This window comes from Polyodon spathula, chromosome 22 (assembly GCF_017654505.1).
Source record: "Polyodon spathula isolate WHYD16114869_AA chromosome 22, ASM1765450v1, whole genome shotgun sequence".
NCBI classification, from domain to species: Eukaryota; Metazoa; Chordata; class Actinopteri; order Acipenseriformes; family Polyodontidae; genus Polyodon; species Polyodon spathula.
This window is the reverse complement of record NC_054555.1, coordinates 23,381,256-23,402,204: the sequence shown is the minus strand read 5'-3', so window position 1 is coordinate 23,402,204 and position 20,949 is coordinate 23,381,256. Positions and strand designations below refer to the sequence as shown.

At 38.7% G+C, this 20,949-nt stretch overlaps 1 protein-coding gene across 6 annotated transcripts in view; it reads left to right on the top strand.

Moving 5' to 3' along the window:
• LOC121297386 (rabphilin-3A-like) overlaps positions 1-20,949 on the top strand; it is a 75,995-nt gene that overhangs the window by 27,941 nt on the left and 27,105 nt on the right. For 4 of the 6 annotated variants that reach the window (XM_041223689.1, XM_041223691.1, XM_041223693.1 and 1 more), the window contains exon 1: positions 6,878-7,177. The gene's annotated coding sequence lies outside the window, so the exon portion shown is untranslated. The other 2 variants (XM_041223690.1, XM_041223687.1) reach the window with 2 other exon arrangements.

Here is a 20,949-nt window from a genome sequence, read left to right as displayed (position 1 = left end):
TTTTCCAACCCTGTTTCTCATCCTGCTGACATCGCACCAATTGATCTTGTAATGGAGAGTTTTCATGGTCAGCTTTTTTTGTTTTTGTTTTTTTTAAGTTGTAATAGGGGTTGGGCTATACCTTTTATACCATCCATATATTCAGAATATTTTATTTCTTACCAGTTCAGTATCTTATCCTGTGTTTTTGTAGAGTTCTCTGTTGAATTTTCCGCTTAGATTATTGGCAGGCTTACTAACTAATGTTCTTTTTTTCAATTCACGAGGCTGCTTCTGAAAAGACTCTTAAAGGCTGAATTTCTGAAATGCAGCAGTTTTAGAAATGACCATGACGGTTTAGGTGTGCAACTATAATTTCCGCCCCTCTGCAACTGGGATTTAAGTCAATGAAAAATACAAAATCAGAGGGAACAGAAATTCTAGTTGCACACCTTAACAGCCTCACTTTAAAAATTCACCCATTTAGAAGTCGAAAGACATTTGTTTTTGCTGTGCTAATCAAGGTAAAAGTGATTTGAAGATACTGTATTACTTGACTATAACATCATCACCACTTCAGTCTCTTTTTCAAGTGTGAGTTTAAAAGCATTTCAAGAAACCGATGTTCTTGTTACATTTGCTTATCAGAAGAATTGGCACATGTTTGGAACTATGCAATTCTGAAAGCATACACAACATCCCAATCCAATGGTAACTGAATAGGATGCTAGTACCAACAGTAATGACACAGATGTGAATATTTTTACAGTTTACTGTACATTACTGGGGTAGAAAGCACTTGCCTCAGTTCAGTCTATGTCTAATTGAAGACAATTAGTTGATAAGATGCAGGGATAGAATGCAAGTATGTCATTCAACAATCAGCTGAAACGACAGTAGCATATTAAAAAGATAAGAAAATAGATTATATACAGCATCCCTTTTAAAACATTTCAAATGGTAGGGCTCCATATTGTTTTTAAAATATAACATTTAAAAATTCATTAATGTGAGGGTTAGTTCATTTACACACGATGTGTGTGCATGTTGCAGATTGGCTGTATTTCAGGGTTATATTACTGGGTGAAGCCTGTAGCTTTGTAGCAGTAATAAAAACATTTTCTTGGGTTTAACATCTGCAGGCTCCATCATGCACTACTAACAACGCAGAATTCAGTCTATTGCTGTCCATTGTAACACGGTTTATAATTGCTTTTGGAGCAGGCGGGCTGTTTTTTCAGGGCTATTAAATAAACTGTGCTGGCGTTCTTTTAAGACTAATCTTCCCAGACCATGAGGAACAGCGAGAAGCACTCGGCATAGTAATCTGATAGAGACGTTCTGTTTAGAAATTTCAATGAGGTGCACCAGGCCGGGTGAAACTGATTGCATTCCAGGCAAAGTTTTTCAATTCCTTTTATAAACTGCTAAAAATCTACTCTGCAGTAGTGCCCTACAATCATTTTCAATGTCACGCTATGAAATAATTCTTGTCTGTTTGTTTTTACTGCATTCTTCCATAGTCTAGACTTCGTTGCACTCTGTTTAATAGAAAACAAGATTGACATCCCCTGTGTGTTTATACTAAAGGCAGTGTAAGCTGAAGGAACATAAGCATCAAAACCTGGCTGCCTCTACGTTACTCTGTGAGATGCATTGCCGTGCTCCGGCTACTACTGCTTGCAAAAGGAGGTTATAAATAAGCTCAACATTAACTTTTTAAAAGGGGACCACCATTCAAAACTGTTAAATAAGACAAGGGATTATAAGTAGAGCTTCTAGTTTTCATTTTTTTTTCTTTCTCTCTCCCTCCCTCCCTTTAAACCTAAATTAATAGTTGTTAAGCCTTAACTGAATATCAGATTGTTTAAATTAGCGACGCACAGCTAGAAACTAACGCAGTGGAAATTAATACGCATTAAAACGAAACGCAGGTGCAAATACAATCGGATGAGATCAGTGCATGTCGTTTTGTTAATCAAGATATGAGGGTAAAAAGAACTTCCTTTGGTAATTAGCGTTTGATTAAGAAAGCGAATCGACTCAAAATGTGTTTAAAGGGCTATCACGTGATCAAAAATAAAACCGGAAAACTAGAAGCTCTGATTATAAGGTAGCAACATTCTTAAAATGAAGCCTAATTAAAACCACACCATTGAAGACACAAGCACACTAAACACTACTGTGATCAGTTATATTATCGTTTTTCTGAAAGCTGACCTGTTTTAACTTTCTAAGACTCTGAGGTCTATTTTAATGATGTAAACAGTGGCAGATCTGGTCAAGGGGAAATATCATGCTGGATTAATATAGAGTTAAATACTGGCGGTATTTAGATCCACCGCAGTTTAGATCATTAAAATAAACCTCCGGAAGGCTAAGCTATAGAAAAATGCAATATTGAGACACCATGGAATTATGCTAACGCTTTGCATGAAGTCTGTCTAATTACTGTGTATTTGGATCGTAGTTACTTTGTAAATATATGCATACTAACACATAATTACAATGTTGTTATGCATAATTACAATGTACATAATGGATTTACCCATTAAGCACATTGTAATTATGCATAAAAAACATTGTAATTATGTGCAAGTACACATATATTTACTAAATACTAAAATGTAAATACACAGTAATTAGAGACAATAATGTAAAGTATTACCGGAACTGTATTTCAGTGTAAAAACAAAACAAAAAAAGTGTGGCTATCAATTGTTCTTTGCTTTTTTTGCTGCTAGCGCATAGACTATAGACACAGACAGGTGTATTTGGACAACAACATATTCCTGTTCCCTTTGTCAAATGAAACAACGGCACTCTGGCAGAATCCCAGTAGCTAAGCAACCACCTGAGGCCAGCCTGTCCTCGAAGCCAGACAATCGCATGTGGAGGATGTCAGCTTATCACCGAGACGGATCCCAGCTCCACTCCAAAGCACTGGTTTACTGGCAGGAGCATCAAAGAAATCCCCAAGAACTAAGGGAAAAAAAAGCAGGCTTGATTTCCCTCTTCTAGCTTGTTTATGTTTTTATTATTGAGATGGAAGAATTCATTTTTTATTGGAAAGATGTCCTTTTCCGTTTTGTATTTCCAGCAGTAGGACACTGTGAGATGAAGTCTCTTCAAAATCAGGCGCACATTACACTGGTAATCAACTCCATTAATTATGGATCCTTAATCAGCAATGCAATGAGGAGTAATAATTTGGCCATTGCTTGTCTGTTGAGACTGCAATGAATTACCCTTCACTGTGGAAAGTTAATGATGTCGGCTAACCAGCTGTTTCTTATTTACTGGCTTGTGTGTCCTGCCCAGCGCTGTCATATCTATCTGAGGATATAAAGAGGAAACAATTCATTGTTACTCATTTCATAGTGTCCACATTGCAATGCCTGGCCCACAGCATGCTTTGGAACTCTAGGTACTGGACCAATGCTTATAACCTGAGAGGCGGGGCAATCTTCTGTGCATTCCATTATAGAATCCGGTCTGCTGCATTATTTACACCATTCTATTCCGTCTGTTTACACTTAAAAAAGCAATGAAAGTAATTTAAGAATAATACCCAACAGAAGGTATTCATCTTTTGGTAATTCCCAATGTGGATTATTGCTAGTGTGAGACCTATTCCAAGATACTAACCGGGGGCTGTAAAAGCAGCCGTAAAAGATTTAAAATACATTTTATAAGATGCCAACAGCAGTCGGGCACGGTTTTATGAATTGTGTCTATTCTTTTCTATATTTGATAGCATTGCACGATAACCGTATATTGCTATCTTGAAGATACACATACACGTGATCTTGAATAAATATTTTTTCATGTGAAGAGTAAGCTTCCCTCCCTCAGTGTATATAGTTTTGTGTTTTCCATTTTAAAGTGTTCTAGGTATTTTCAGCACAAGAAGTTCTAAATCAGCTGTCTCCCTTTTTAATCAAATCCGTTCATTCTCTGTAGGTTCCCTCATGCATTAGGAATAGCGGCCTTTTTGACACTTCAATATGCCAACTAAAAGGGCAAGCCCAGTTCAGGGAGTGCTTTCTATATGAGAGCGACGCAACGTGTAAAACAGAATGCCACAGCTGTAACGTGATGTGCGGGGGGATACTGATCTTCAAACCAAATTGAGACGGGCAACCCCCTTTCCATTTCCGACATGCCCTCAGACAGGTAGCTGATCATAGGTTCCCTTGTTAAACCAGGCCACTGAGCATCGAGAGGCTATTTGACATTTGTGACTACATGTGGCGTGTCTCTTCAAATCATTTCAGCAAGGGCTGCTCTCCCTCGGGAGAAAATACAAAAGCGACCTTGTAACTTGCTTGCTCTTCACAGTTCACTTTTACTAAGCTTTTGCTCCATTTTACACAAATGGAATCTGTCCCTATTAGCACCAGAGGTGTTTTTTTTCTGCACATTCTGTAAGTTGTATTTTTGCATTGCAATTCAAGGCAGCTGTTTTAAATGCCACTAACTTTCAGTAAGATAATATATTGACCTTTTTTGGGATTCTTGGTTTGCTGTCCCATAAATACTCCATAAACAAGAGAAAGCATCTGAACAGCTTTCCCCGGCTGAGTCACGAGGGATGGCACTGATGAAGACACTTTCTTGTTTTTGATAAAGTCGCTTTCAGATCAAGTTAAATCACAGCAATTGAAGGGAATGAGGCTGAATTTATTTGTTTTAACTTCCTGCTGATTAGCTACCATTTCTCTGGATCTGATATCCAGCTAAGGATGGGGTTGGGCAGCTTGTGATTAAGTGGCCCCTTGGGATAATCCTCGCTTACCTTTTCATAGCATTTTGCTACATATTAAAAAATGATGGGACTTCAAAAAATGTATTTGTTGGCTTTTGAAAGACAGTATTTCTTGCAGTTGATTTGTGTTTTTGTTGGTGTTTGTGCTTTTTTAACTTCTAACACAAATCTACCATACCCTTTTATTAATGTGTTGATGCTACCTACTCGATTGGACAGTAAATAGTAGCTCACGCTTTTGTGTACATGGGCTGCGGTCATTTAGTTCTGGCTTGATTTTGCACCAATCTTCAGCAAAATAGCCTTTTATGGACATTAAAGATTGCATTGGCTTTTATAGAGTGTTTGTAACCTTTCGGGTGCTGTGGAATTATTACAAGACTGAGGACCCTCTGCATGTGTGTGCCCTGCTTTAAAATGAGTATCTGTAAGCACTGTATGATAAGTGGGTTTAGTAGGATGGCCAGGTTGGTTCTTACTAAAGTGGCCACTGCTTAAGCACTGTGTGAAATCCATTGTGGTCAATGCGGCTTGCTCCTCACTAGCTGCATTCAGTGTTGGGGTGTTGCATGTATTGGTTGATGCCTGGAGTGAGCTATTGCAAGATGGGCAGCTGCCTTGTCAGTGTGGCTCTGCCAGTGTTTGCTCAGTGCTTGTAAAAGTTCTTTTGAAAGACTCCATGTAAATTGAAGGCTCATTTCAGATGTCCCAATGCCTTCCAGCCAATCTCGGCATTGACACTCAATGTAAACAAATAAACTGTAAAAAAAAAAAAATGAAATGACAGATTCAGTTTAATTTCCTAAACATTTTGACTGCAAATAGAAGTGTTCCTGCTGTGCCATGGTAAAGATGCCATAGTTACAGGATTCTATTCAAATCCTTGTTTAGTGTTTTAAAAACGCACATTGTTAATGTAACAAAGGGAAAATCTTGGGGAGTTTTACTGTGTTTCTAACTAGTGAGTCATTATGAGAAGCCTTCTAGAAGACTGCCATTTCTTTTTACTGCAAAATGTCAGTGTATAAGACTGCATGTTTATAACACTTCTGTCTCTGGAGAATACTTCATGCACACCTTTTAAGTGACCCACATTGAAGATAAATTGGACTCCTGCTTCTTGAACTAGTGCTGCTTTCTGGCAGTCATGCCTCACTTTGCTTTTAGAATTTTATTCCAGTTTCTGAATCAATGAATAATTTAAGATGCAGTGTGCCACTGTTGGATGTTCTGCAGAAAGCCAGACCTACTTTCTTTAGCAAAAGAAATACAAATAATAATAATAATAAAAAAAAAACTATCATCTTTTTAATAGAATATCTTCTTGGGCTTATCAGTACAGCAATGGCCAAAACAAGACTCCTGTTACCCTGTGATCTTCAGTGGCAATGCAGATACAATAACATGAGCCGTTTTGGTATAACGATACACACGTCAGTACACAATTGCATTAACATTTCAGTGTCAGTGTGCTACAGCGTCAGGATTCAAGTTAATCAATGAAACCATAGCTTGAATAGGATGCTACCCCCTGGGCCGTTCATAGGCATACAGCAATATATAGAAGGTATGAGTTTGACCCCTTAGTGATGTTAGCTTTGTGTGGATACTCTTGGAGTCATGGAATCTTTTTAAATGGAAAGCAAACTTTATTTTATTGTGCTTATCGGATGTTTCAGGTAAGTGAAGTTCAATTGGATAGCCTTGTGCTGTATAATAACACTCGGTGTGACACAGCTGCAGTTAAAAAGTGCTCTAGAAATGGATCCTTGATTGAAAGCCCTTTAACTAATTTACCCAAACCTTTCTGTGTTTGTTTTTGTCTCTCATCTCAATCGCCAGTGTATTGCTGGGAATGTAATTAGCTGCAGAATAGTAATTGCTTGAACAATACATGTGTGTGGGTGCTCATGGTTCAGTGCTCTCTTACTGACGTATGTGTTTTGTTGTTCTGTTCCCTCCACAAACCTGTAAGTGAGTGGCATTGCTGGTCTAATCTAGTGCCAGAACAAGCGAGTCCATTATACATAAACACACATCATACCCCCCTCCTTGCCTAACTCCTTAGCTCCGTTCTGCAGTGCTGCTGCCTCTGGGATTGCTTGCAGCAAACAAACAGATAAGGTCTATTGATTTTGCTTCCCCCTCCTTCCCTCCTGCTTCTTGTGTAGTGCTGTGCTGCTGACTGGTAAAACAGAGTGAGATGGAGGGAGAGCAGTGAGAGGGAGAAGCCTGAATAACCCCCCTGCAATGATCTCCTCCTTGTTGTGTCTTCTTTGCTTTCCAGCGAGCTCTGCAGAGGATCCCCGCGGCTGCTAAGGGATTCGATTCAAGCTTAACGTCCGTTGGCAGAAAGGGACTTTTCTCTAAACTCCCCCAGGGCACGGCTGTGCTAATACCAGACTCACCGGAGCGGTTTCACTTCATCAGGTACTGTAGCGATCGTCTTTTTCCTGCTGTTCTTGCGGATTTTCAGAAACCTTTTAAAGTTCTGCAGTGCCTTATGTTTTTTATAGATGAAAAGTACAACACAAATAATAGTTTCGCTATTTATTTATATAAATATATTCTCCTTAAGACTTCCCATTGAGGGGAGTGTATTTTATAACAATTTTCTAAGGGGGGGGGGGGGGGGGGGGGGCTGTACACGTTGTGATCCCCTCTATCTAAAAAAGGCCACATTTCCTTTATCTCTGGGACAGGAAAAACTGTGAACTTTATTTGGGTGGCATTGAATCCAGATTCCATGCATATATATATGTGTTTTAATATATTTGATTAGAACAGAAAAAAACACCAAGTTATACTATGTTGAAATGCCCAGTATCCTTTGGGACCCAGGGAGCTGTTTACTGTTCTTAATCCTGCACACACACACGCACACGCACACGCACACGCACACGCACACGCACACGCACACGCACACGCACACACACACACACACACACACGCACACACACACACACACACACACACATATATATACACCTGTCCTGAATGTAGTTGCAAGAGCATGCCAATTTAGATCAGTGGCAAGCAGTTTTAAAGAGGGAAGAACTGTGTCTCTTACTCTGGGTGTTTTGTTATAACTGAGGAATAATCTAAACATTCTGTCTGCCTGCAATGACCATACACCCTACAGTTTTTTTTTTTTTTTATCCAGTCACTGTAGTTACGCTGGGATTCCTGACACTTTTATCCAAACAACTAAAGACACTGATTCAAAATAATGTATTTTGATACTGGTGAAGATTTTAGGATTGATTATTTACATTATTGATATTTTTCTTTTACAAAGGGTTTTCATTTTTACAGGGTTTTGCTGCTAGAAAGCACAGTCAAGTTTCAGTCATTGAAGTGATTACTACCATTTGAACAGCTACTAGCCACAATAGTCTACAGTAGAGTCCACTGCCTTACTGCCAGTATCTGCCTACAGTCATGAGGAAAACCTGTGACAGTTAATTCGCAAGAATGTACTGGGGTTTAAATCTGTTTGTCACCAAAGACCAGCTGTTTACAGTGTTGGCATATTCAGTATCCAGGCCTTAGGCCGAGTGTACGGTATTTTTTTTAACTACATAGATATCTGGTGCCCTGCCTATATTATTGTACTTCTTGAAAGGTTTATGAAGTTATGACCACACTGACTGTGCCACATAGCCCCCCAGTTCATTATCAGATAACATGGTAATAAATGCAACACTTAGTAAATCAGCATTTCTAACGCCCTCATAATAACTACATAACTCTATACTGCATAATCTTTCACAAATAACCAGAAAACCATGATAACAAGCTTATTAAGTATTCATATACATTTTCTTGCTATAGATATTATTACAAAAAATATTATGAAGTAGATCTCTGAAAAATGTGTTAGTGCGTATGGTGTTCAAATGCTGAATTCTGAATTGCCGACATGTTATGAATACTTTTGTGCACAGTAGTGATTCGGATGGACTATGCACGTCCAGTGTTGTGTAGTCTTTGTAAAAATGAATTCTACATGGAGACCAATTCAAATAAAATGTTATCTATATTTTATTCTCTTCTGGTTACAAAAAACAGCACTGGTTGCAAACAAAAACCAGCATTAGTTACAAACTAGAAAGAATAACTGAAAATCAAAAGAAATCCAGAGGGTACTTAGAAATACATTTTAGCTGGCCTGATTTTAGACTGAGACCACCAGGGGATCTACACTAACTAATAACACTCTAGGGGTGATTTTCTGTTGCTGATTTAGTTTGACTCTGTTACTATCACATCAAAGGGAATATACAGTGCAGCGATCCTTCTGCTGTAATACAATGCCAGACAGATTACATTTTGACCTTTGATGCACTGTCTTCTAAAAAAGGCTGATGCATTCTTAGACTGATCTCCCAAGAATGGTCAAAACTAACAGCCAATATACATTTAGATTATAGAGTGTGAAACTGAGAAGGTATTGGGATCAATATGGCGTGATGGACAAAAACAAAGCTTAGTGACTCCATTAGACTTCTTCTCTAAGGTGAGGAGAAAGAGCCACAGGGATAAGCAGACAAGCATTATATTAGAGCTCTATTGAACTGGGGTCCCTGGTTGAAAACCTTATTGGTCTTGGTGGAAATATCCAGCCCTGCTGGCCAGCTGAATGGAGTCCTGTGTTGATTAGCTGTCAGATGGGATGGATTCCCTGCTCCGAGGGCAGTCAGACAGACGCTGTTTAGAACAAATGCATCAAGCACATTCAGTGCAGATACACTTGCAGTCTCAACTAATTTATACAATTTGAAACCAGCAGAGCTGCTCAGCAGCAGACCTCTATGTGAAAACATACTCCGGAGAGCAATGCCTCCAATTCTGAGTGCTTTTTAATTCTGGAAAGAAATTGAAATAGAATCCAGCTGTGTGTAAGGCACATTTAAGGAGTATAACTTAAGACATACTTAATACATTAGTTTAGTATGTCTCTGCCTGTTCACTGTGCTTTTGCTCGTCTCAAGGTTTATTTTACTGTTGTAACAGAAATTGAGAGAGTCATGTTGTGAGAGTCACATAACTCCAAGGAGACACAGCCATTGGCAATGTGTTTCAAGTGATGCTGGGAAATGTAGTTCCTGCAGTGTGATGGTGGCCTTAGCCAAAACATTTGCCCAATGTGTTTATTCACTCTCAGGATCTCATGGCTGAAAACCATTCTGTATAAATTAGATGATTTCTGACCCTTTTAATGTGTCTTCAATTATGACAGTAAGATGAGCTGAATTTACTGTTGATACAAAATATACCTGGCTTACGGTGGAACTTGAAACATAGTACAAGGTATTACATTGTGGTGTTCATGAGAATATCTTTGTATCCATCAGTAAATTCTGCTACACAGTACATGTACAACATAATGTAATAGAGTAATCCGTATAGCTGTAACAATTACTATATTAACACAGTTATGGTTTAGGGATTCAGCTTTTATTAGGGAGCTCCCCTGAATTCCATGTTTAGAAAGGTACAGGGTATTAATGCTTGTGACAGGGTAGCTGTCTGCTGTGTGGGTGCGTGCATTCAATAAACAAACAGCAGTGATGTCTAGGCATTCCAGGGAACGATGCTGCAATTGCTCAGTCTTTGTTGTTTAGTTTCGCATACTGAACAGCATGCAGGAGAACTCAGTTCAGCTCTGCAGTTCAGACCAAGCAGACAGTTTTGTTGTGTGTTTGTGTTATTTTTTTACTGAGGAAAAGAAAAATGTAACTATAGGCGGAACAATTTAAAATGTTCCCGAAAGACTTCGTAACACACGCATCAGCAAACTCGCAAGCGCTAGCTTTATGTTTTGCTTCACTGGTGATTTTTTAAAAACATTTTTATTACGGTAACGCTCATCTGAAGAGGCATTTTCTACTTTAGTAGAAGACTCTCGTCCTTGTGTTTTGTAATATAATCAAGCATAGACGAACCATCTATTTTGTCATACTACTGCCCCTGTGTTATTTTTCACAAACGTCTTTTAAAAAGTTTATTTTAGAATTTCTAAATTTAGCACGATTGAGTGTTTAATAGTTCTGGATGCTATTAAGGTTATCTCATTATTTGAATTACGTTATGGGTGTCTGTGTAGGACAGTGGGATGTGAAGATCCCAAAGTAAACCCCACAGAATATGGAATCAAATATGATTTTTTTTATGCATCTATAAATGTTGTTCCAATGGTTTAAAAAGTCTATGTAACTAAATAAAACAATTCTGAGTAATACATATAAACACAAACAATGGACTACTACAAAAATTCTAGCAATGTCACTGACGTTGCCCTCCGTCTGTTAAGCTGAGTTGAAATGAAAAATGCAATCAGGGGGGACTGCTTGAAAAGTTGCTAATTGTTTTCATTGCAGGATGACCTTAGCTTGTTATTCTAAACCTGGGTTTCTCTCTTCCATGGTTTCTTTGCATATCACAATAATTGTTTGATTTCTGTGTCCTGCTGCTGTGTGTTCCATTGCATGCAACATGTATAGTTAATATTCATTGCAGGCACTGTTGCAGTAATATCTGTGCAGAGAATAAATGCCAAGTCTTGCCTATTTCATCAGCATTTGACACAAAACCTTAAGGAGCGTTTTAAGAAAGGTGTTTTTTTTTCTCTTTCGTTAAACGATTATTTGAAAAATTAGACTAATAAACCCTGTCTAAAAGAACTGAAAAGGTTCCTAAAATGCAAACTTGATTTATTTTATACAAAATCGGCTTTAAAAAAAAAAACAATCTTTAACAAAACAGTCCTTAGTTTTGTAGCTCGACCCTATTCGATGCTTATGCAGTTTCAGAACAATGAGAATCATTAATGTGTCAACCTATCTGTATGGTTTTGTATTGGTTCATGCCATTGTTACTGCCTTTGTGCTACATGTTCCCTTTGTAGCAGCAGACCCTTGCATTGCCACTGCACACTAAGGATTTCTGTTAAGCAGAGTGGTCAGACTAATCTTTGAAAATTTTCAACTGCGTAACGGATTACAGCCAAATGCAATCTAACACACATATAGGAGTGATGGTAGAATCAAGACAGTTGTCAAGTTCTCCTTATAGAGTGTGGCTGATGGATGAATGGACAAGACCATTTTTCAAATGAGTTTATGTTATGGCCAGAAGCCCTCCTTTTACAGAGTACTGTAACTCTACAGTGTTCGTGATTTATTGTTTCATACAATCTAAAGATGTTCCTTCTGGAATGCACACTGATTAATACTCTTGCATCACGCGCACTGCAGTGCATTGAGAAGCTGCTTTATAAAGAGGGGTCAGAATTGATCCTCAGGGAGCACCCTCTCAAACAGAAGAGCTATCGGATAACACATAGCTGATTAGACCTTAAAGTAAATGAGGTCTAAGTGAAGCACTGCTCTGCAAAAGTTATTCATTCAAATCTGACTTGCCTCCAGCATGTCAAGGAACACAACTCCTACGTTTATCCTTTGAGAGTTGGTAACAAAAATATATAGATATATATATATATATATATATATATCTATATATCTATATATATATATATATATATAGATATATACTATCTATATATATATCATATTATATATATAAGGTATATATATATATACATATATATATATAAATATATATATATATATATATATATATATATATATGCAGTAAAAGTAAGACCATTTGGACCACTATGGGATTAGTTACACGAGGAATGTTTTTCTGGGAAGTTACTTCATGCCGTTACTTCATGCAGTTTACACACGTTTGCCTTTTAAGTGTAGATTTTAGAAATAAATCATGTTAATGTTACAAAAGGGAACAAAACACATCAAGAGGCGTTAAGAGAACTTTCAATATATCGCTTAGTTGTTTTGGTTCTAGTTTTGTAAAATGAACAGGGGCTTCACAGGAGGAGGAGGAGCTAATTGCTGAAGTAAACCCTTTGAAAATATCACCCAGTGTGATTTCCGCTTAACCAGAACGTCGTTGAAATGAAAACTGGAAATGACAGAACAGTTTATTTCCAGACGGGAGTAGAGGGGTATGGTAGTAAATGAGAGAAAAGAGTATTTTTTTATAACAACTGACAGTCTGAACAATTTAATATTAATTTTTGATTCAGAAAGATTTTTGAAGCATTCATTTTTGGTCAGACCTCTTATTACTTTGGGAAGCATTTATTATGGAAAATAAAATGTGCCAGCAGCAGATGAAAGCCAGCAGCAGATGACAAGGTCAGAAAAGATTGGTCTTTTAATTATATTTTCATCCATCCAAATGAGAAAATGAATGAATATGGGCTGCTGCCTTCCCATCCAGGAATGAGTCACTTCCTCATTAACCTTGCTGAGGCGTGGGATGGAGGATTCCCATCATACACTAACCCTCACACATTGAAATCCTATTTCGTATGATTCCGTCATGATTCTCATTTTTCTAGACAAATTTTTAAAAAAAGTCAGTGTTTTTTTCCTGTTTTGAAGTGACAATAAAGTTTGGCTCATTTTTATGTAATTTCTTATTTTTATAAAAGAATAAAACAATTGGAGTCTTCGAGTGGCTCCCCTAGTAAAGGCACGGCCACGTGGTGTACAGGGTGAATCACACAGTCAGTCCAGGGGTTAGGGAGGCAAAATAGACAAGGGCTTAGACATTTCATTGCCCCAGTGGCCAGAAGCCCTCTGGCTTGTCCTCCAGGGACTGGCAGCTGGAGGACATGGGATTGGAGGACTCCCAATGATCTTAATTTTCCCTGAGCTGTTGTGGAGAGTTGCTGCGGTGACATAAGTGGGGAGGAAAACAAGGGGTAAAATACTAAATAAAAAATAAAATAAAAAAAAGAATAAAACAATTTTAACTTGAGAAACCTCTCACAGCAAACCCTGGAAAGCTTTTACCCTCCTCAGCTTATTACAACTCTAACCATCCCATACTTGTATCCCATCCCGCAGAGAGAGATGTTTTTTCCTGTAGGCCCTGGGGTCCCTCCTTGCGAGGTTTGTTTGTAAGTAAGATCTAAGTATCCCAGCTAAACATTACTGCAGATGGCTGAGGACTAAACGTCTTCTATTCCCGCAGAAGTGCTCTGAAATCTATTCACTCGAGTGCACAGGAGCTGGCCTGCAATTCTTGCTGCGCTTATTCACAAAGAAACTCTTACCATGGCAATACTGTGGCACTACAATGCTAATGCAATGGTTCTGTTAGAAGGGGCAGCGGTAGCGCAAGGAACACTTGGTATAACGTTGCATCAGGGAAAGCATATTTTTATATTTTGACTTGCAAAACATAACATGCTTTTTGGGGTGTACACAGCAGCCTGTATTTTTGAACAACAAAAGTAATAATAATAAAAGTGTTAGTATTATAGTTGAATGAAATCAAACCGGTTTGAATTGGGACCCTGATTTAATTCTTTATGAATAGGTTGATGCCTATTATGTACGAACAAAGGCACTATTCTCATCACCTGTAATGACTTTCTGGTATCTTTCTACTCCCTTTGAATTACACATGCTATATGAGTTTCTGTACTGAGAGTTCAGTTGGTATGTGTGCAGAGTCAGAAAATTAGCTCTCGCTGCATGGCCTCTCCCTCAAGGTATCTCCTGTAACTGCAGAGGGCTATGTAGTCCAATGGTTAAAGAAAAGGGGTTGTAACCAGGAGGTCCCTGGTTAAATCCCAGCTCAGCCGCTGATTTATTGTGTGACCCAGAGCAAGTCGCTTAACCTTCTTATGCTCCCTCTGTCAGATGAGACGCTGTTGTAAGTGACTCTGCAGCCGATGCATAGTTCACACACCCTAGTCTCTGTAAGTCACCTTGGATAAAAGCGTCTGCTAAACAAACAAATAATAATCTTCTCAAAAGATAAATCAATGGGCAGAAAGTGCTGCGGTAAATACTGTCAATTTATTGCAAATTGTCAATGAAATCCCAAATAATAAATTAGTGTGAGGCTCAGGCAAATGAGATCTTACCAGTCAGAGAGTTTGTTCAGGAGCTGACTTTTTAAACACACATTCTGTGAGTATGAACCACTGCAGTAACACAGGGGGTAACTTGAAACAGGCCCTTATTAATCCCGCAGAGTGGGGGGCGGTCACAGACCTATACGTACACATGTGACACTTCTGCATATACCTGGAGTTCCAATTGCCTTGAAACAGTGCAGCTAAACTGTAGTGGGGGGTGCACATTGTTTGTTTAATATTGCAAAGTCAAAGTCAGATATTTATTTTTCTATTGCATATCCCGGCAGCTTCGACAAGTTGCTGGGCTTTACAAAACCAGTTTAAAGCACAGTTCTTTTCAGGTTATATGAAGAAAATGAATGGTGCTCAATGTTTGAGCGATGATTGCAAATCTCATAAGATAAGAGATGGTAATGTGAGAATATTGCTTGTAGCTACTTGCTGTTAATTAGGGAAAGTGGATAATCCAGGCCAGCATGTGTTCACTGGGACTGTGCATTCTAGGAGTCCTGCATCAAAAGAGAAATGTAAAAGGTACCTGAACACATTGCAGTGAGACTTAAAAAAACTAAAACCAACACCTTATCCAGGTGGTAGATTGACCCTTTGCATAATCAGTGGTGGGACGTGCTTTTCAATCTGGAACGTTAACCTAAAGAATCCGTGCATTCTACATCCCATCCCTTCTCAATTTTTCACAAAGGATTATTAACACGTTGTCCTGTAATTGAAACATTGTGGCCAAAGCTGCTTGCATGTCTAACATTTGAACTAGCCTGCAGGAGCACGGTTGTCAGTGGCAGTCATTGCATTTGGAGCTGTGTAATGGAGGTCTTGCTCAGTCAAGCTATATTCATTAGGTTATCCAATTAGATCTAATGGAACTATATGCATGTCAATAGGTAATTCTCTTGGGACATGCTGTTTTGAAATGCAGGACATTCAAAGCTTGCTGCAGATGCCTTGCAAACAGGAGGTGGGACCTAATCCTGCAATGAAACTGGGAAATGGAGCGTTCTGCTGGGCTGTTTAACCCCTGAAGTGCCCTAACTGTTCCTTGTACAGCTGGGTATTCATTTTATATGACTACATCTGTATTTACATGATTTGTGGATAGAAATAAGACTCCCATTGCATAGCAGTTTGATTCATTCCTGGCTTTACTATAAGTTTAAGACACATGTGATCTTGTTACCTTTACACCATGGTCTTATTTCTGTGACCCAATAAACCAACAAAACCAGTTACCAACAACTTTTCTACAAATATCTAAAATATACTTGTTTATATTTTTAATGTTTTGGGTACTACTACGTATTTATAATGTCTCATATTTTCTAGAATTTATTCTTCATATTCTATACGCATTTTTGTGTACGTATGTTAAAATATATATTTTAAAATATTTCAAACTTAGCCACACATATATTTGGATACATTGTTTTGCACAATGGGTATTTCTTAAGAAAAAAAAAATGCAAACATTGAGAACACTCAACAGAAAAAGACCTTGTGACCCACAGATTGTTGTGTTTCGTGCCCTGCAAACCTGCAGTTTCTGAGGGGGAGTGGCAAAATTGAGGTCCAGGAGGAGCCTAACAAGGCCCTAAATTCAGCAAATCCATTGCAACCAAGCACTTCAAACTGCCCATCAATCCACAACCAGAATGAATATGTACTCAATGGGGAAAACATACTTAAAACCAATTGAAAAAAACAGCATTCTACAAGCATTTCTTTGTAATTAAAACTAATTAGCTGTAATTGAGAGTAATTCTAAAATACAAGTTATGTAATTACCCAGTCATTTTCACAAAGTACTGTAATTGGCAGATGACAGTCATTCCTAGCATTGTTTTGTTATTTTCTTTATCTAATGTTTCAGCAAAAACAAAGAAAGAAAGCCAATTAAATGTTAATAAATTAAAAAGTAAGTCCATATGATTCCAGTTCCATAGTAATGATTCAGTGATTTATGGCTTGACACTTCCAATATAGACAGGAGTAAACAGAAAAACTGCGTAAAAGATCAGTTTGTCAATTCATTTTAATCAGTGAGTTAATGGTAAAGTCTCTTTCAGTGAGCTTTAAGAGTGCGTTTGGGGGCAGGTCATGGCACTGCACCCTTGGATTATTGAGTTCTAATGATTCCAGGAGCTGAGCATTGTGACCTCACAACTAAAGCCTAATCAGCACCTCTAAACTCTTTGTATTAGACATGGCATACAGAGGGATAATGGATCACTGGGCATCAAATACCAGCCGTGTAATTCAATCAATGGAGGGGTTCAGCTGGCATTGTTGACTGAGAGGCTGAAGCTTCAGTGGATCGTGGACAGCCCGGGAGCTCTCTGTTACCCACTGGTTTGTGTTCTGTTCAGCCATCTGTTGTGTACAGCGTTGCACAGTACCTCCAGTTGCAGGTACATTGTTTTGTAGTTTAGCATTCTAGTGTTCTCATTTTAATAGTCAATACAGAAGAAAGAATCGACAGAGGTTAAAGTCCAGTTTGGTCAGTAAAGGCCTATAATGCGAAATGTTTGTAATTCTGGTTATTACATATGACACAAAATTAACTTAAATCCTCTGCTTCTTCAATAAATCTTTTGAGATGCCAGCTTCATATTGTCAGTGTAATTCGGAGGGGCTAAAGACAATGGTACGTTTCCCTTTGATTTGTGACCTAATATTACAATTAGTTTTAATTCTAAACCATGTATAAGAAGGGGGTTGTCAGCAATCCAGCACTGTACTATCTTCATTTTCGTGATTTTACAGGAAGTTAATATGTTGAATTTTAGGGTTCCTTCCAGGATGCTGTTTCACTCCGTTTGAGAAGCCAGAACTTCACAAGATGAAAGAGACACTCTACACCCAACTTTTCTGCTTCAGCTATTTTTATTAACATGTTCAAAACATATCATTTGATTGATTACAAAAAGTACATGCCTGTAACGTAATTTAATTAAATATTGTTGAAATAATTTGACTTATAATTTACATAATTAACATAGAATAAGAAAGTTTGAAAACCTAATATAAAACAGAAATACCTTTTTTTGTTTTTCAGGGCTTCTAGTCGAAGCCCTCAAACACATTTGCCTTTCTGAATTATTTTCTTCTCCAGTAAGATAACCATGTACTGTTTGTTCATTGGCTTTCATACATGATTCCTGTTCGTACAGAGGCGTGTTTTTGGATTTTCCTGTGACGTGATATTTATAATTAATGACTTGCAATTGAAGGGCTCAGTAATGGGAGATTGCAGTGCATTACCCTTGCTTGTATGTGTCAGAGATACTTGCCAGCTGTGCAGGTCGGTGTTGGGCAGCAACAGCAGAGCTGTTATGTAAACAGGGCAGGAACCCTACCGCTTCATATTGAACTGCAGGATGTGGAAATAGCTGTACAAATAATAAACCGCATTAGTGCTGTTGGCATTTGTCTTTGTGTATCCCAGGGCTATTGGGCCTGTCAGAGTAACTATCGCTCTCGATGCTGGCAGGCTGACAATATTATTTCTATTTTGTAATACATTCTATCTGTCTGGTCAGAGAGTAGGGGTAGCACAATGTAATCTTCCCCACCGCCTTCAGTTCTTCACTATAAACTTCAATGCACAGAGCAATGCTAATATGCTTCCCCACCTAAATGCCTCTTTTGAGAAAGGAAACTTAGTTATTTATGTGTGCTGTAATAGTAAGAAGGGCAAATTATGATCCATCATTTGGTGTCTGAGACCAAGATCCTTTGCTCTGTTTAAAAAAAAATAGCCAACAAAATGGAATTGGAAATGCAGGGAATATGAAAGTTCCACTCATGGGAAGATCATTGCATGCTGGAGACCCACACTGACGGGGGAGTTATCAATCTTTGCTCAGATATTGATGTACTGAAGCTTTCCCCCACATCACGCCCCCTCTGTACTGTGCTACTGGGGGGCTGTGCTACTATGTAATAAAAAATAACGACAAATTAATCTTGGTTTTCTACATGGCTGACTTAGCACCTTAAGATTAGGTCATTCTAATCCTGTACCTAGATGTATTCAATTGCAACGCAGTGGCACGGCAACAGCAATACAGAGGTCCTTTCTGAAAGGGCAATGATAGTAGCAGCTACAACGAGAAGAGCTATTGGGAGAATGGTATCACAGTGGTAACATTATAATATTGTGAATAAAATAGTAAGTGACTTTTGAAGCTACTACTTACTCTTTAATTAGTATGCTAGTGTTAACATTTAATAAATGAATACAGACTAAAAGCTAGTTAGATATGGTTTACTCTACCATTGTGTTTAGACTCTGCAGACCTACTCTGCATGCTAATTGAATCCAGCAGGGACCATCTCAGGTGGTGATAACAGTACCACAGTACAGCCTCAAAACATTAATCTGACAAGGACCATTTCTTGTAAAGTAGGGCTTCCCTCTGACCAGTCCCTTTGGTAAACTTCCCAGAGCTTCAAGGTGAAATGGATTGAGGTTTTAAAGCAAGTATAATTGCCGTCAACATCTTTTTATGTCTTCTTGTGGCGTTTACGGTGATGTTGGCGCAAATGTGTTTGGCTGTACCCTGTTGTAGCGTTGAAGGGAACTTTCCAATGCAGGGGGTCAGCAGAATGACAAAGTCGTATTTCCACATTCAGAGCTGGCCCTTCACAGGATCAGGCTGTTCAGGCTGTGTTGTGAGGCAGCAGGCAGGCAGGAGATGTGAATCTCATGATATTAGCTTAATCTGACAAGCCCTGCGGATTCTCACAGAAATTAAGTTGGTGTAGGAAGCTGGCAGCGAATATGATTACACAGTGATGTGCATCTGACGGCACGGGGGAAGTTTGGGTGGAACCTACTAAGTTTATCCTCTTCATTTATTTTTTACAGTCCCTTGTGTAAGTTCAATTCCGGCTGCATAAAAACAAAAAATTAGATTAAGACTTGAGTGCTCATAGGGTCTTCAATCCGCCATCCTAAAATTTATAAACATGTTTTTTTTTCAATACTGTAAACATGCCACACTCATGCAGAAACTGTAATAAATGATCACATAATGAGATGGTAAACAGATAAAAAATATTATGAAACCCCCCTATTTTTCAAATATAGGTGCCTGTCACCTGTATACTTCTCCACTGTTTTGTATATAATAGATGTCCCTTGTAACAGGCAAGGAGGACACAGATTGATTCCCGCTTAACTAACCCATTACTCAAACATTTGCCTTGCCGAAGCCCTCTTTAAATAGTCCCCAGTCAAACACCAGTCCCAGAATACCAACGAGGGACAGACTGCATTCTTAAATCTATGAATTAGGATATATTCAATAGCAGAGCCAAACGCTGACAACAGGCTTGTATTGGATTGCGGAAAGCAAATTAGATCCTCTAACCTCACTCATTTGTATTGAAAATGAATGGGGCTCTGACGTCTTTGGAATTGATTGGAAAAAGTCCCCTATTCTGCTCTGCAAATTGCTTTTCAACGCTGAGGCATATTGCTCTGCCTATCAAGCGATACCCTCAAGCTAGTTTGGGTCAGGGTGGGTTGTGGGCGCTGTAAGTTAAAACCAGGATTGATTAGTGTTAACAGACTTACGGGGTCTGGTTTTTGTCGTGTTGCAGCAATTATTCTGCAGAGTAGCTGTTACAATTCTGAAACCTGAGAGTTGCTGCGGCTGCGGTCTCCCCTGGGGTTGGCCCGTGAATATTCTGCTCATTGATGCCTTGAATAATGCATCCCGTCCGCAGCACAGTGACTGCAGCACCCGGCATGCATTAATTCTCGCTGACGTACTGGCCTTCACTCTCTGTTGTATGCTAGATAGCCATCGGGGCATTTTCAATTGATCTAAAGCCATTTGAATAGATTTTTTTTTCTTCTTCATTTCCCTTTTATGTTTTTTGATGTTTGTAGACATTCTAATTTGAAATCTATCTATCCAATATTGAGCACTTTTCTCTTTAAATCTGTCATTGCCTGGCTCTCATTTTTAGCTTTTATCTTGTCTTAACTGCCCGGACTGAACAGATTTCCTCTTTCCATTCAAATCATGTGACAATGCAAACTCTGCCAGCCCCACTGACACTCTCTCTCTCTCTCTCTCTCTCTCTCTCTCTCTCTCTCTCTCTCTCTCTCTCTCTCTCTCTCTCTCTCTCTCTCTCTCTCTCTCTCTCTCTCTCTCTCTCTCTCTCTCTCTCTCTCTCTCTCTCTCTCTCTCTCTCTCTCTCTCTCTGTGGG